This window comes from Stomoxys calcitrans, chromosome 2, assembly GCF_963082655.1.
Source record: "Stomoxys calcitrans chromosome 2, idStoCalc2.1, whole genome shotgun sequence".
NCBI lineage: Eukaryota > Metazoa > Arthropoda > Insecta > Diptera > Muscidae > Stomoxys > Stomoxys calcitrans.
Genome location: NC_081553.1, coordinates 28,696,314 through 28,711,608, shown reverse-complemented (window position 1 = coordinate 28,711,608; position 15,295 = coordinate 28,696,314). Strand labels below are relative to the sequence as shown.

At 37.7% G+C, this 15,295-nt stretch overlaps 1 protein-coding gene across 3 annotated transcripts in view; it reads left to right on the top strand.

The window, feature by feature from the left end:
- Positions 1-4,079: 4,079 nt before the first annotated feature.
- LOC106080535 (tubby-related protein 4) overlaps positions 4,080-15,295 on the top strand; it is a 71,886-nt gene continuing 60,670 nt past the window's right edge. For all 3 annotated transcript variants that reach the window (XM_013241937.2, XM_013241936.2, XM_059361361.1), the window contains exon 1: positions 4,080-4,864. The gene's annotated coding sequence lies outside the window, so the exon portion shown is untranslated. The remainder of the gene's footprint in view (positions 4,865-15,295) is intronic.

Genomic DNA, 15,295 nt, shown 5'->3' with positions numbered 1-15,295 from the left:
ACTCATTGATGTGAGAGAAGTATTTCCTGTTCCCTAATGGAATGTTCATGGGAAATTTAGTAGTAGTAGTAATCTGGTAGGTTACGATCTCTTATTGTCCGCCTCATGATGTTGCACTTAGCTGAATTAAAAGTATTCTTTACATCAAGAGTTATAACCGCACATAAATGTTACTGTGCTAATGATATCTTGGCTGTTTCGACTACTACTTGTATGGCTTCTATGGTAGATTTTCAGAAATTGTATTGGGTTGCCCAAAAAGTAATTTTTCATATAGTCGGCGGATTTTTCATATAGTCGGCGTTGACAAATTTTTTCACAGCTTGTGACTCTGTAATTGCATTCTTTCTTCTGTCAGTTATCAGCTGTTACTTTTAGCTTGCTTTAGAAAAAAGTGTAAAAAGTATATTTGATTAAAGTTCATTCTAAGTTTTATTATAAATGCATTTACTTTCTTTTAAAAAATCCGCAATTACTTTTCGGGCAACCCAATATGTTTGAAGACCCTCCACTTCTCTTAGTTCCGCTTCGAGCCTTAACAGCAATAGCTTCTCTCGGAATTTGCCGTAAGTGTCCAGCATACAAAGTGGATTAGAGGACGATGGATTGTCTAAAGGTTTATTGTCCTTTCAAAGCAAAACAAGTCTCTGTTTGTTTCATGCCTTGGGAAAGGGACCCCTTGAGCGGCACGTGTAATCCCATTTGGTTTTCCACTTGGTTATCTCATTTGGTTTTTCATCCGGACCGGGTGCTTTTGCTGTCTTAAATTCGACGCTTATTCTTCTTATTTTTTCAAGAGAAGGTGAAGGTGTCGAAGCTAGGACTTCTCAGGCCGATATGTTAACTGGGAATAGAGTATTTACAATTGTACGAGTCCATTGTGGGTCTCTAATTTCAGGAATGGGCTTTCGATTTCCAATTTTTTTTTGATGATTCTTTGAGGAAGTCCACATGGCCATTTTTTATTGCTGTTGGTATATGTTTTCTTGCTGCTCTATTCTAGCGCTTCAGCGTCACCTTTACGTCTGGTAGCAACTCGTTCGTCATTGTGACATTTTCGCCTGAGCTTTGCAATGTCTTTGTTCCACCAATAAAGTGGTTTCTTAAAATTACCAGTGGATTTAGTTTTTGGAATACCTGCCTCTCATATAGTGTAAGCGAGTATTCCGGCAAACGTCTCTATTGTACCGTAAAGATCTGCGTTGTCATTAATTACGAACTGTCTTTTATCCGAAATTTTTTGTTCGCATCCTACGGATTCAACTTTCTGGTGTCCCATCTTTATTCCGCTGAATTTTGTGGCACTTCATTGTGGTATATATTGAAAGCAATGTATGAGGCCACCGTAGCGCAGAGGTTAGTTTCTCCGCCTGTGATGCTGAACGCCTGGGTTCGAATCCTGGCGATACCATCAGAAAAAATTTTCAGCGACTTGACCATGAAAAGGAGGTCCCTTACCACTGAGCTTAAAATTTGAATCGGACTGCACTCATTGATATGTGAGAAGTTAACCCCTGTGGAATGTTCATGGGCAAAATTTGCAATTTTTATTGGTGATCGCTTAAAACCCGCTTACACTGTTCATTAAATTCGGATTTAAGGTTCTCGTCAGCTGATTTTATAAAGCTAAAACAGATGATCGAGCCATTAAATCCAGATTTAAAGAGCAGTGTAAACGGGGTTTTGGTGTTTGTTCGTCAAGGACCGTCCACTTACTAGATTTGATCGCTATTGGTATTGATGCAAGTGTGATATTAATAAAGGAATTTGCCTCCCTGGTTTGTTTCCATCATTTAGAACAACTAGTCCAGCGTTGCCCAGAATGAAAATGTGACTGTATGTGTGAAATATTCTCTTTTAGTATTTTTAATTCTTTTAGTATATAAAAAAAAGCTCTCTTTTTGGACTGCATGATTTATGTTTTGCATAAGTCGACATAAAATAAGAAATTTTAAATACTTCCAAGCGTTTAATCTATACAAATCATTGTTTGTAAAATAAAAACAGATGCGTACACCACTGCGCATGTTCATTCGTTGCTGTCTCAACAACGAATGAAACAAAGAGCGTAAGAATACATGTGACTTGCCATCAACGCTACCGAAAAGGGTTGGGCATCACTGAACAAGACCCATATACGCAATCATTTCGCTGACTGCCAGTCCATTCCTGTCTGTTATCCTTGAGTTCCATTCAGTAGATTTGCTTTGAAGTCGCCTCCAATAAGTATAGGTATATCATGTCGCTTCATGTTGCGTGGGAGGTTAATTATCCCAATTAGGAATTTAGCCAGTTCCATATTTGGTGCTAAATAACAACTGTATTTTCGAATACCATTTAGATGTATTACTACGAAATGTTTGTTCTTCTCTTCCATTAGGGAAGTATTCTAAGATATACTGACGCCTTACCTCCCACGTCTTGGTACTAGTTTTTTTCTCGCATTTTCTGTAATAAGGACGATATCAGCATTCATTTCTTCGGCCTTCTTAAATTCTTGTCGTCTTGTACCAAGATTTATTTGGAGAATATTCATTGTCATTGCCAAATTGTGCACTTGACCCTATATCGTGGGTTATGTCTTGTCGGTCTGCTTCCAAGCATGTCATATACCTTGACTGGTTTGAGCATGTATTCGATTTATGTCCATCGAAGTCGCATTTTCTACTCATTTTGCTGCGATCTTTCCCTTCACAATATCAAGCCAAGTGATCTTGTTCCATACACCTAAAACAGCGCTTGGCAAACACTTTTCTTCTAAATCATAAGTATTTTGGACGCTAAGTCACAAGGAATTTCCGCCAATGCTTGTTTTGGACCGCCATAGAATTGATTTGATTTAATTTTTTTTATTTTATTTAACTTTTATTTTGTCTGTTTACGATTTTTTTATTTTGATCTTTAAATTCTTTCCGAGATCTTTCGAACATCTTCTATCTCGAGTTCATCTTCAATGCTTTTTATACAAAGAATAGCATAGCAAAGAACTTACAAAAGTTGGGTAAGTATTTGCTATTATTCAAAACATTTTGACTGGCATGGTGGATCGCGATTTCTGATACGTCATGTATCTTCATCAACACCTTTGTCAAAGTAAATAAGGTGCTTACTTTATTATTTTGTTTTATTTTATTTAAGGTTAGTTTTTATATTTTGTTTTTATTATCTGTTTTTAATTTTGAAACAACGCTTATTTTCTTTTCATGTTCTTTCATTTACCACGCACTTGAAATCCTTGCACGAAAAAAAAAATAACAAAACTCTCCACAAAGTGGGGAGGGAGCATAAAGTGAGAGCAAGCTTTTCTAATAACCTGCTATTATGGCAATGACAAGAGTATAGCTGCTAATAAACGTCAGTGTATTTTTAAGTTTAGCCAAAGATAGACTACAATTATCAGCTCGGAGTTTCAAGAAATTGGACAAGAAAACCCTTAACGCAAGCTGAAAAAATATTAGTAGCATTTGTTTTTTAATTTGTAGTAATAAATGTGTATTATATAAAGTTAATAATAACTAAAAATATAATTAAAGAGAACAATACAATACAAACAAAAAGAAGAAAATCATTTAAACGCCATTGTGAAAATTTTAATAGCAAAAAAATACCGTCCTAATTCAAATAAAGAAATTACGAAAACAGGCAAAATTTTGTTTGGTCTGTTGAAAAGAAAAATGTAAAAAATAAAGCCACTGCCCCATTATAGCACTTGGAAAATCGATTTTCCTGCCACTACTATCGACCACGACGACACAGACCTAAGCAGAAAAGAAAAAAATACGACGAAAATAAAAGCAAAACATAAAACCCCAATAACAAAAAGCAGGCAACAAAAAATAACAAAAAAGAACTCATCACTCACTCACTCAGTTAGTCGGCGTAAGCAGCAGCTCCCAACATACCACCACACATTCCTTCAGTTGTTAATGAAAAAACGAATAACGGTAAACTGAATGCTTGCAGAATGGCACGACTGTTACGCCTGTTGTTGCCCCCATTGTTGCGAGCAAAATAACAATACAACTACAACGACAATAAACGACGACCGTCAACACCAAACAAAATAAGAGGAACAAACAAGACAAGCACCCAAGAATGGGGAGACCAAATAAAGCTTTAGTGATATAATTAATACTCTCCACAAATACAATCTCTCTTGCTCCTCCCTTGCTTTCTTTTTCGTGTAGTGACATTTGGCTCTCGCGCGCGCCTTTTCACAATTCTCACTCGCTCTTTTGTGTGTGGGGCTCTGAGTGGTGGCATTGCTGTATATTTGCTTCTAGCTGGCTGTCATCGTGCCCAGCCTGCCACTGCTCGATTTGTGTTGTAGCAGCCTGGTGACATTTTTTTAGTAGTTTCCTTTTGGACGTCGTCGTGGCTACGTGAAGTGAAATTATTTGACGTGTCTGGTCGCAAGTTCAGTTCCTTTATGGTAATTTGGGCTTTTCTTTAAAATAAGCCCAAGAAAAAAAGTGTTGTTAAAATATACAAAAAATTACAAATTGGATAGCGAAACGCAAGCAAGACAACCAAGAAATCGAGAAAGGCAGCAACAAAAGCCTCTATTATCCATCCAGGTAGTTTATGTGTACAATTGTGTGTGTGTGTGTGAGTTTTAAGAAAAGATTACATATAGCAAAAAAATTAACCTTAACGTTAGTGAAATGGTGTGAAAAACTTCACATTTGGCAAAGTGAAGGCATTTATTACCTTTTTGGGGTTTACAAAAGAATACGTATTTTATGGCAAATTTTTTCAAAATTCCCTGGTCAATTATTTACAATGGGCTTTGATTTGCCAGCTCTATCTGCTGTTACCAGTTACGCCCCAAAAAGTCTTGCATGTTCATCACAATTTAAATAAGGTAAGAAAATATTGAAGTCTTTTTCTTGATTTTCTTTAGTTGGGTTTTTTCTGCTTTTCGTTTTCCTTATTTCTTTCGTTTTTTTTGGAATTCTTTTTGATTTGCTTTTTTTTGTATGTTATACGTATACGAAATGTCTACACCAGGCTCCATTACTTTTAAAAGCATGTCACCACCCTATCATCATCCCCCCCAAAATACCCTCACATCCAACAATGGCATAACACACGCATACACACACATAGGCACATGCTCCAAGTACATTGGTATTTACCGTTACTACGAGAGTAAGCCAGCAAGTGGGTGTGTTGTATGTTTGTCGACAACGGTTTTAGCCCGTGTTCTATCTATGTTTGTCTCTAAATAGTATTGCCGACGCACATTGGTTCGCAATCTGGTTAGTCCAAGTCAGTTAAAACTCCCCACTGTTTAATGGGAAGTAAATTTTCGATACGTAATTCCAAATGTTTGGCCATGAACAAATTTCCGCGTGCTTTTGTGATATAAAGCTATTCTACAATATATTGATTTTTTCGATAACAAAAAAGATGTGTGCGAGATTTTATTCGATAATCGGCAGTAGTACTGTATCATAGAAAAGTAAAAAAATTCCGCAATAAAACTTTGTCAGTATTCATTTATATTAGTTGTAGTATAATTTATGTCAGAGTAATGACCTTAATAAGATTTTTACAAGTTTTAATTCAAAGCTAAAGGGAGAAAATGCCAATGCAAGTTTGGTAAAAATATGACTTTAGTGTGTGGTGAATAACATTTAAGTAGCTCAGTGCCATTGAGATTCTGGAAAGTATATGCAAATTTTGGCGTTTTAAGGCTGGTCCTATTTTCGTTTTTCGCGATATTTTTCACCGATTACTATTTTGAGATAATAGATTTTAAATCAAAAAAACTTACTGATTTCGTTCAGTAGAACATTCCCTCATTACTTTTGGTAAAATTTTAATAAAAGTGTATTTTTGTAATGTTTCAAAAAAGGAATCGCTAAAAAAAAGGGGTTTTCAATGGTAAAAAACGAACATAGTACCAACCATTAGCCGGTTGATTATTTATAGGTATCGTGGCGCATAACATGGTATTTCCGCTTGTTATACTGAATGCCTAGAGAGAAAAAACGGAAAATGTTTAAAGCGGTGGTTATCGAATAACAAGGCCTGCACAAGACCTTTCATGTCTGCTTTCAAGACACACTAACAGCTATAGAGTATTTCAAGAAAAGAGAGACTGATTCAGATCAGACAAAGTATTTTTCTTGTCGTCTGCTTTCGTAGTACGAAATTTGTATGAAGACAACGGGGTTCATTTGATAAAAGTATGGGTAAGCACACACACACGCTCGTAAGTTTTTTATATGAGACATACACAACAACGAGTTGTGTGATCAGTTCATTTGAAAGTGTCAGCGAGACATAAAAACGTCTCGTCTAGGTAAGGTTAGGTTTAAGTGACAGTCTGCCATCAGACTCACTGAGACGTTTTTGACCATTGTGATACCACTGAATTCCTGAATTCTAGAATTAGATCTGGCAAAATATCGATGGCACTATCGATATTATCGATGTTTAGGATTTTCTCTGAAAAACGACTAATGTTTCTTCTATCGATACTATCGGGTAAGTTGAATTTTTCGCAAAATTGGACAAAACTACGCGATCCGACACAGAATGTATCCTATAAGACACATTGTGCGTATAGAGGGCGTAGTTTTCATCCCATTGGCCTAAAATTTTGTACAAAGGTTTCCTTTATGATTTCTAACTGACTATTAGATTTGGTTTTATTTAATGTGTGCATTGGTATAGCTTCCATATAAATCGATTCACTAATTTTTACATTTCATTTTCGTTTCAAATGCAGGTGATGGGAAATTAACGGTAGTATCGATAGTATTTATTATAAGAAATATCGAAAATATCAAAAGTTGCAATTATCGATAGTTTGCCAGCTCAATTTCATATGCCAGCTCAATTTCACTTTGTGTTATTATCTGTTATCGATAAGTATCCAGGACAAAGTTGCTCTGATATTTTATCCAGAACATCTGATTTGCGCTAGATTGGACTAAAATAAAACACGACAAATCTTAAGCAATTTTTTGTGTGCGACTTCTTATGCACCTAGAACCAATAATTGTTGCTCGCTGAGTTATAGTATGACTTCGCAAGTATTAGCCAATCACGCAGAAATTTTGTGTGTGAAAGTTGTAACCATTGACCGGCTTACTTTTCTAATAATCTTCATCATGGAAACTGAGCTAATAACACTGGGAACAGTTCATGGTCATACGCGTGCAAATTTGCGTGTAGTACAAGCTCAAAAGAGCAAAGCCCAAAAACGGTTAAGGGTTCTGAAACCAAGCATTTGACAGGCGCTTTTATAATATCCTTGATAGAATATGGGTCCACCAATCTCTCAAATATAGCTTGTTTGCTTTTGAACAGGTATGTAGTGGGTATTCAAAGCTCGGCACGGTCGAATTTTCGCGTTTTAACATCTTTTCTTTGAAAATATTCATATTTTATAATATATGTAACAAATTTGTTGATACTATCGAACATTTAGATAGTTAAAAAAAAAATGTTGTAACTATCGTATGCAACTAATATCGATGGCTTGCCAGCTCTACTTAAAGCTGTTGGGTACCGGAAGCCTCTCCTAAGAAACCCATGGTACGATCAAGTGTATCGAGATGCTACTAAAGCTTAGAATGCGGCATACAGAGCAACCCTGCAATCAGTAGAAACGCGCCTGAAGAAGGAGAGGTATCGGGAGAAAAGGAGAGAGGAGAAACGTCTATTCCGCAGAAAGAAAAAGGAAATGGAAGGACGTGAGTGTGAGCGATTTAAGATGTACAGCAGTCAGAATTAAGTCCGGAAATTCTAACAAAGAATTAAACATCAAATCGATGGCTTTGGTGCAGGCACTTCTTTCTGCAGAGACAAAGAAGGAAATCTGGTAAATGACACAAATAGCATGTTGAGGATATGGAAAAAACACTAGCCGCCCAGCTGCTAGTGGCGGCGAAGAGGATACCGACGATGGCGGCAAAGAGGATTCCGTAGAACCAATCCCTGATGATGGTATAGAATGTTAACCTCCTAGTCAGAATGAGGTCCAAGTAGCTGTGACCCGACTGAAGAGCAACAAGGTAGAAGGAGCCGACTGGTTGCTTGCTGAACTAATTAAGATCGGAGGCCACGGGCTGATAAGGCGTTTGCATCAGCTTGACTACGCGATTTGGCTAGAAAAACGCAGACCCGATGATTGGAATCTCAGCACACTATTTCACGTGTACAAAAAAGGAGAAAAGGAGGGAATGTGCCAACTACAGAGGAATAAGTCGCCTTCCCATCGCATACAATAAACTCTCGAGCGTACTGTGTGAAAGATTAAAACCTAAAGTCAATAAGATAATTGGGCCCAATCAATACGGCTTTAGATCATGTAAATCCACCATAGACCAAATATTCACACTTCGCACAAATCCTGGAAAATACCCGAGAAGGATTAAACGCCGACCACCTCTTTGTTAACTACAAAACCGCTTTCGATAGCCCTATACGTTCAAAACTATTTGAAGCCATGTCTAAGTTTGGTATCCTTGCAAAATTAATAAGACTCTGCAGGATTGCCAGAGTCTTTGAGACAGTCAGTAACTTTATCTACCTCGGCACCGCCGTAACCGAAACGAATGACACCAGTTTTGAGATGAAGCGAAGAATAATACTGGCAAACAGATGCTACTTTGGACTAAGTAACCAGTTTAGAAACAAAGGCACCTCTCGACAGAGGAAGATTACTCTGTACAAGACACTGATACTACACGTGTTGTTATATGGTTCTGAGGCATGGATACTTGTGAAAGCAGATGAAGCAGTGCTTGGAGTATTTGAGAGAAAGATTCTTCGTAAAATATATGGACCAGTTTGCGTTAATGGAGAATTTAGGCGACGTATGAACCACGAGCTGTATGACGACGACAGCATAGTTACAAGCATCTAAATACAACGACTGCGTTGGCCTGGTCATGTTGTCAGAATGGATGAAGAAGCTCCAGCAAAGAAGTCTTTTGAAGGCAAATACGGTGGTATACGCAAACCGGGAAGACCAAAAGCCCGATGAAAAGATCAAGTGGTGGGATACATCCCGAAACTTGGTGTCAGAGATTTTACAATGAGCGCAGAAGATCGAGGCGCTTGGAACGCTTTTCTACGTTCGGCTAGTGGAACAAATATTTTGTCATTGCCAATTAAAGTGAAGTATTTGGCAATCAAGGTAGTTTCATTGAGGGTAGTTTTATGTTGTTCTGCTAATGGCACTACCTATTAAATGTACCATGAAATGATAGCATCCCAAGGAAATGTTGAAGAACTAGGTTAAGGATTTACTGTATATTGATAACTAAGTAAAACGTTGATATATTCAGTGTATGTAGCGTATATATTGTGTATTATTTTATTTTTTTAATTTTATTTTGTTTTGCACGATATGTCTAGTTATACAAAGGTTCGTTTTCTTGCCAACCCTTTATCGATGATTAACCACTGTGTACCGTTAATGACGACGATGGTCTTGCTAAAGTATTGTTGGGGCTATAATATTGTGTTGCCTGCTGCTGCTGTTGGCCTTCTTATTGTGGTGTTGTGGTGCTCCCTTTTTTTCCATTGTACATGGCGGGGCACACCACTTATTATTGTTATTTTTGTTGTGTATGTACCCCCACATATATACACTAAGGCGGATGACGAACGGCGACTAGTACTTACATGGGGCAGCAAAAGGGGAAAGGCAAATGTGGTACTTAATCGTTGTTGTATGGATTTGCCTTCAAACACTGGTTGTTGGTCATTGACAACACATTAATTTATCAACAAACATTGTTGCAATGAAACACATTTCTTTAGTTGGTATTCTACAAAGACATTGAATTGATCCTCTTTGGTACTTTGATTGTCTGTTCGTTCTGTTCTTTCCATTTTCACAACAAGGAAGGTCGTTAAAGTAATAAATATTGCTCATACGTCACATGCCACACACAATGCACAGCATTTGCACACACACACACACACACACGCAGACATTTGGTATGGCTCTCATCAGTGTGGCGGTGGAATGAAGGACATCAGAGAAACAAGTTACGGAAAACGTTTTGCAGCCGCCTTTACTGAAATGTGGTTGGGTGTTAAGTGCATTTCATGATGTATCATTTGCCCCTCATATCATCTATCCATTCATAGTACACCAAAGTGAATGAAGCAGACAGTCGTCGGCTGATATGATATTTGCACCTGCATGTTTCTCGTCAACACGCATATACAAACGTATAGACGAAAAAAATTTTGTGTGTGCATGTCCAAGTCATAACAGTGTTACCTATAATTTATAAAATAAACGAATATATAACGCAATAAAATACGCAGGGTTTCACCGATTTATCATGCCAATAATCGATAAGACTTCCTTTATTGACATGTGGTTCAAGCTTATATCAGAGAGATATCTTTTAACAACTTAATGTAAAACAATTTCCGCCATTCACATTCAGTTCAATAAGTCTTTTCTTTGTCTTGAGTAAATACCATGACTGCCTCTTGGACCTACTATAATCTCTCGTCGTGTTGTGGTTTATTCTTCTCGTCTGGGAAATAAAGACCACTGCGACCACCCTTGACGTCTTCGGTATTTATTGGTGTGTTTTATTTTAGACTTTATTTTAGACTATATGCAAATGCAATGCTCATGCAATTTGCTCATGAACATTCCATTAAGGAACTGCGGCAAACTTCTCACAAATCAATGAGAGCTGTCCGATTCAGTTTAAAGCTCAATGATAAGGGACCGCCTTTTTATAGCCGAGGCCGAACGGCGTGCCGCAGAGCGACACATCTTTGGGGAGAGGTTTTTTGCATAGCAAAGTATCTCACAAATGTCGTCAGCTTTAGGAGGGGATAACCACCGCTGAAAAATTTTCTCATGTTCCTGCCAGGATTCGAACCCAGGCGTTCAGCGTCGCAGGCGGCCATGCTAACCTCTGCGCTACTAAAGGGTGATTTTTTTGAGGTTAGGATTTTCATGCATTAGTATTTGACAGATCACGTGGGATTTCAGACATGGTGTCAAAGAGAAAGATGCTCAGTATGCTTTGACATTTCATCATGAATAGACTTACTAACGAGCAACGCTTGCAAATCATTGAATTTTATTACCAAAATCAGTGTTCGGTTCGAAATGTGTTCATTCACCGTAACGTTGCGTCCAACAGCATCTTTGAAAAAATACGGTCCAATGATTCTACCAGCGTACAAACCACACCAAACAGTGCATTTTTCGGGATGCATGGGCAGTTCTTGAACGGCTTCTGGTTGCTCTTCACTCCAAATGCGGCAATTTTGCTTATTTACGTAGCCATTCAACCAGAAATGAGCCTCATCGCTGAACAAAATTTGTCAAAATTTGAACACATTTCGAACCGAACACTGATTTTGGTAATAAAATTCAATGATTTGCAAGCGTTGCTCGTTAGTAAGCCTATTCATGATGAAATGTCAAACCATACTGAGCATCTTTCTCTTTGACACCATGTCTGAAATCCCACGTGATCTGTCAAATACTAATGCATGAAAATCCTAACCTCAAAAAAATCACCCTTTATATAGTCACGATTAATCGTTTCTTTTTATCTGTTATTGCATGTTATCGAATACTTACCAGTAAAACTTTACATTGATATTGAAATTTTGGAAATTTTGAAACTTTATGATCTGTATTAAACTAAATCCAAAAACAAATTCTGTCCTTTTACACAGCGTTTTTGGGGATTTAAGTGGCATACACAAGCGTACATGCGTATACATGAATGTGCATGTGTGTGATCACACATCCATACACAATTCTTGAAAACAGATGCATATTTTGATACTTTTATCGATTATTCTTCATGGCTGAATAATCGATATTTGATTCGGTTTTATTTGGGATTTAAAAATAAATCCTGCAAAATTGGATTTATTTCTGTATGGAAAACCTACAAAAACACAGGATTTAGCACCTAAACCTCGAAAAGGCCATAAATCCGGATTTAGGTGCCGATGTAAACGCACTTTTACCCAAAACATGTGACTTGCACTGGATAGGACTAAAAATACAGCACGCAAGGTCTGTCTTTGCAGGCAAAGGCAGGTACTTTTGCAATAGTGCACTATGGGCCCGATGATCACTTTCAGAGGCCAAAAGTCCATTTTTTAACTTAAACTCCGTTTACACTGCTCATTAAATCCGGATTTAAGGCTCTCGTCATCTGGTTTTATAAAGCAAAAACAGATGATCGAGCCATTAAATCCGGATTTAGGGAGCAGTGTAAACGGGGTTTTAGCAATATTCATAAGCTAATAACGGTGTTTTATACCTATGCGTTTGGAAAGCCCAAAAACAAAATTTGGAATTTAGGAGGCAACTCCGTATTTAGAAATGATCAGTATGTATGTAAAATCGGATAATAATTGCGCCCGGTAGGAACTCAAGAAATCATTTTGGAGGAGATCATAATGACTTAATATTTTGTCAGCGTCGTCTTGATTCCCTTACAATCGCTTGAGCAAAATTTTGTCCTAGCTGCAACTTGCGATTTGTTGCTCTTAAAACCGTTCATTGGGTCCATAGTGTAAGGTTAGGTTGAAAAGAGGGCGCGTAGAATAATCCGCCCCATGCCACAATGGACATACACCTAGTCCAGTAATCGGCTTGTTGTGCGCTTTAAATAATTAAAAGTAACCTCGAAAAAGAAAACCTAAGTTAGGAGTTCCGTACTACTTGCAAAATTCTTATTTGTTTTCCGGTTTCCGTGCCACGCCCCTAAGTTGGCTCATGTCTGGTAAGTGCCGGTATCTGTTGGCCGCGAAAACCCATAGTATAGCGCTGGGATGATTCCACCAGATCCGACCGATTTAAAGGACTCAAAGGTGTGTAACGCCCTCACAATCCAGTCGCCATGTGGCCGATGAGATTCTCGCAGGAGCAGCTCCTGTAGTTGTTGTGGTATTGTGATATCCGACCTTCCATTGGCTTGGAGATAACGGAATTGATAAATGGTTTAACACAATGTGGATGCCTTGGTCAGTAGAGCTGGCAAACTATATATTTTCGATATTTCTAATATCGTAAGTATCGATACTTTCGTCAATTCCGAGAAGTAAAAATCGGTAGATCGGTTTATATAGAAGCAATATCAATGCATAGCCCGATTAAATCATTTTACAAAAATTGAGCCAAATCGGATGAAAATTGCGCCCTCTATAGGCTCAATAAGTATAATCGGGAGATTTAACAAGGAAGCTATATCATGTTAATGGCCAATTCGAACGATACTTGACACTGTAACTTTGCCGATGGTATCAATGGGAAAAATATTATCGATATTTAGCCAAAAATTAAAATATCGATAGTGCCATCGATATTTTACAGCTCCACTGGTCTGGGAGTGACCAATGATAATTCTCCCCCTTCCTATTGGTGGTAGATACAACTCGGCTAATGAACAAAGACGAGGCTATTCGTCGGCTGAGACCATTTAAAAATCGACTCAGAACGTCGAGGGGATCAAGAATATTTATTTAGACGAATATTACGAGGTGTTACAAACGGAATGACTAGATTAGTATACCCCCATCCTAGGGTGTTGGGTATAATAAGTGCACATGGTACACATTCTGCAAGCTCACACCTTATACCAGCAATCGTTGTTGACGCTTACGGCTCTCAACGACCAAAATATAAAAACTCCTTTAAACTCGTTGAGCTATTGTAAGTGATTTTGGTGATGAGCATAAAATGATTGCCGGTCGTATTGTACATTTTGAGCAATGCTCACTAGGGCTCACATTGACCGTAACTGAATAGAAGACACACACACAGCTACCGTTCAAAGTTATGAGAACTGAAATAAATCTGCGTTCTTTTATAAAGGCTTGGGTAAAGAAAAAAATGGAAGTAAGTCTGTCACTTTTGAAAAGAGGGAAACACACAGCACGTACGTCATTGATAAAAGCAATTCTCATCCAAATATAAATAGCCCAGTCTAAACGGCTTGCCGCTGTGCGACACTTTTTTAGATTGAAGTTATTACATGGCATAATACCTTACAAATGTTTAAGGAAAGGAAACCACTGCTGACAATTTTTTTCAGATGTTCTCGTCAGGATTCGAACCAGGCGTTCTTTGCACTACGGTGGCCTCTGATTTATAGATCGTTTTATAAAGAATCAATATCAATGAACAGACCGAATAAAGCCAAATTTATTAATAGTCAATTGAAAGTCATGACATACGATTGTAAAAATGTTAGCCGAATCGGATGAGAATTGCGCCCCCTTTGGGGGAATATATCTTATAGAATATATATTCAGTGTCGGATCGCATATGTTTGTTCAATTTTGAAAAAAATTTAGCTTTGCCAAAAGTATCGATAGGAAACATATCAATCGATATTTAGACAAAAAATAAAATATCGATAGTGCCATGGATATTTTGCCATCTCCACTATATACTACTAAAATAAAAAGAGACTAATGTTAGTATTAAATAAAGGCGGATTAAAAAAGGTGGTCTCACGCGAACAGCTGGCCAGTCTTGACGGTATTAAGATGATAGATTTTTGTTTGCATTCACGCACACAAATTTCTTTGTGTGTGTTGGCAAAACTACGATCAGTTGATGACAAGATGACAGATTGCACCATATGATTTGTGGTTGTTGTACCAATGAGATCACCCACCTTTAGTTGTTTCGCCATGGTAATAAACGAATGGAAGCTGGGATTATCGACCGCTATCGTTTGTATGTCGATATTTTTAACCAATCCAATTTTGCACTAGTTAAGGATTTTGTTAGGATCGTATATAAAATGTTTATCTGGTGGCAACTCTGCGTCACACACATACACATGCCTGTTGAAATAGTCATACATTTGTATATATATTTTAAATGAATTTGCACCTATCCAAATATTTCACCATTTCTTCTATTCTCCTGAGGCAAAGTAGACAATCAGACAACCAGACTTACGGGCTGACAGACACAGAGATAGACGAATAGAGAGTACTTAGCCATTCACTTTATTTTTCAATAAATAATGAATGCAACAGCAGAGTGGATATAAATACAATTGCATGCCACCACACCGGTGTGGCATCATCATCATTGCAAGCAGCAACAGCAGTGGCAGTGGCAGCAGCACAAGGTATATTCGTATAGGGAAATATATTCCAAAATAAAAAAGAGAAAAAAAATCATAAAATGCTGCACAAAAACCAGCAATGTTTTTGATGTGAATGTGTGTTTGTGTGTGTGCACGCTGTGTGCCCTGTAGCCACAGCAGTGGTGAAGGGAACATGAACATTTGTTGAATTGTAATGAAGG